The sequence below is a fragment of the Pinus tabuliformis genome, chromosome 7 (genome assembly GCF_031772625.1).
Source record: "Pinus tabuliformis cultivar Carrire ecotype Pingquan chromosome 7, CPIR1, whole genome shotgun sequence".
Taxonomy (NCBI): Eukaryota; Viridiplantae; Streptophyta; class Pinopsida; order Pinales; family Pinaceae; genus Pinus; species Pinus tabuliformis.
Genome location: NC_142293.1, coordinates 1,018,562,365 through 1,018,564,864, shown reverse-complemented (window position 1 = coordinate 1,018,564,864; position 2,500 = coordinate 1,018,562,365). Strand labels below are relative to the sequence as shown.

At 53.2% G+C, this 2,500-nt stretch overlaps 1 non-coding gene across 1 annotated transcript in view; it reads left to right on the top strand.

Annotated features, from left to right (window-relative positions):
• Positions 1-2,499: 2,499 nt before the first annotated feature.
• LOC149251055 (5.8S ribosomal RNA) overlaps position 2,500 on the top strand; it is a 154-nt gene continuing 153 nt past the window's right edge. The window contains exon 1 of the ribosomal RNA XR_016267910.1: position 2,500. This exon is cut by the window's right edge and continues 153 nt beyond it. This is a non-coding gene — a ribosomal RNA (5.8S ribosomal RNA).

Genomic DNA, 2,500 nt, shown 5'->3' with positions numbered 1-2,500 from the left:
TGCAATGTGGGACTTTGTGGTGCGTCTCTAGGGGAGTGGGTTTGGTGTTTGGCGGGAACATCGTTGGTTGCTTGTCTCGAGGTAACGCTTGCTTTTTCGTGTGTGCTTGCAATCCATGCTTGTGCTTGTCTCACCCATCCTTTGTTTTTCTCCCCCCCAATGTGTTTCTGCAGGGGGTTTCGGAAGCCTGTTTCTTGGGAGCCCTTCCAACGATCTGTTCGGTCGGGCATGGTTGCTGCAGAGTTGAGGTGCTTGGTAAAAATGATGGATAAATTTGGACTCATTCGTAGCGGCGGTGCTCGGTCTTTTGTTCGTTGGAAGGCATGGGCCAAGGGTGCGGGCTTCCATAGTTGGTTCTCTCGAAAAGGCGGTGGCGGTTGATGTGTTGCTTGGGTGAGCTTTTTGCTGGTGGTTGGGTCGAGGGAGTGGTTGCGCGTGCGCCTAGTAGCTCAAACCTTGCGTGAGGCGAGATTGTCGGGGTGCGGTCAAGTATGGGATGGATGAAGAGCGGTTCAACCCGTTGGGCTGGCCACCCTAGTCCCTCCCGACCGTTCCTCGACATGCCCTCGCGGAAGGGTTGGGTGTCCAGGTAATGAAAAACCCATCCCTCGGTCTGAGCTCCATCGAGATTGCAATTTTCCCCGCCGACGGGCATGAGGGTGGAAATCTTATCTCGTGCCTTTGCCGTCGAGGGAATTCCTTGTCCTCTCATGAGCCACTCCCCTTCTGAGGGAAAAAGAAGTAGCGGGTTGTGTCTTTGTTCCTCCCTTTGGATTGTGGGTTTTTTGTGGGACTCGCGTCATTTCTTCATTTCGTGGTGTGCGCTTTGCGAACATCCCTCTCTCTAGTGGCCTTGCACCGTCGATGTATTTGTTGCTCGCGGCTTTCTCCAGAGTTGAGTGTCGGCCCGTGACAACTCCTCTTTGGAGTTTGATTCTTTGACCCCCATTGAATCTCTCGCTGGAAAGGTTGTCGGGTGTTTTGTACACGGAGGGGTGCAATAGCGGGGTGGGTTTATGTTATGGGCAGCAGTCTATTTGTCGTTTGAAGCCTTGTGTCATTGGGTTGGGGGGCTGTTTTCCTCTCAGTGACGTGCTCCAGACACTGGTCTCATCGTGGCCCTCGTCTTTTCTATTGGTCAATTTTTGGGTTGTGATTTATTTGCTTGGTTGTTTGCTATGTTGTAGAGCTGGAAAGGGTGTTGTGATGAATGCATGTGGGAGGGTGTGAAGAGGTGGGACGCTTTTTTGATTGGGTGCCTTGTTTGATTTCTTTTTGGTTAGCGGACATCTTGCTCGGCGCGCTGTTGAGCTTCTCTCTTTTCTTGGGATCTTTGTTTCTTTGGTGTTGTTTTTTTCCCTTCTTCCTTTTGCCCCTAGCCTTACGGAGGAGAGGTGGGATTGTTGTGGATTGGTGTTCGGGAAGGACGAAAAGCAGTACGAGTTCCCAGGGTGGCCACCCTAGTCCTTCTCGATCGCCGTCCCCTGCAGTTCCCCCCCATTTTTCCGAAGGCGCGGGGTTTGGGAAGCTTGTTCTCTGTTTGAGCCTCCCCTTGTGAGCCGGTAGCCACGTTTGATATCTCTTGCTTTCCTGTTGTTTTCTTCCCTTCTTGCTTTTGGCCCCTTAGCTTTACGGAGAAAAGGTGGGATTGTTGTGGATTGGTGTTCAGGAAGGACGAAAAGCAGTGCGAGTTCTGAGGGTGGCCACCCTAGTCCTTCTCGATCGTCGTCCCCTGCAGTTCCCCCCCTTTTTGCGAAGGCACGGGGGTGGGGAAGCTTGTTCCCTGTTTGAGCCTCCCCCTGTGAGCCGGTGGACGCGTTTGATATCTCTCTTTCTTTCATGTTGTTTTCTTCCCCCGCAGTTCCCCCCTTTTTGCGAAGGCATGGGTTTGGGGAAGCTTGTTCTCTGTTTGAAGCCTCCTCCCCTTGTGAGCCGGTAGCCACGGTTGATATATCCCTTTCTCTCTTGTTTTTCTCTTCCCTTCTTCCTCGTGGCCCCTAGCTTTACGAAGAAAAGGTGGGATTGTTGTGGATTGGTGTTCCGGAAGGACGAAACGCAGTGCGAGCTCCCGGGGTGGCCACCCTCGTCCTTCTCGATCGTCGTCCCCTTCAATTCCCCCCTTTTTCCGAAGGCACGGGGCTTGGGAGGCTTGTTCTTTGTTTTCTACCCTTTTCTCTTCCTTTCGGTCCCTAGCTCTACGGAGAAAAGGGGAATTGTTGTGGGCTGGTGTCGGGGAAGGGCTAAAAGCAGCGCGAGCTCCCGGGTGGCCACCCTAGTCCTTCTCGATCGCTGTCCCACACATTTCCCCCCTTTTTGCGAGGGCGTGGGGCTGGGGGGAGATTGTCCTCTGTTCGAGCCTCCCCCCGTGAGGGGGTTAGACACCTTTGTTTCTCTTTCTCTCGTGCGTTTTTCCTCCTTTTGCCCCTTGGCCTTACATTTGTTGTGGGGGGGTTGCCCCTATTCAGTTTTGTGGCTGATTTTTTGGTAGTACGTGGAAACG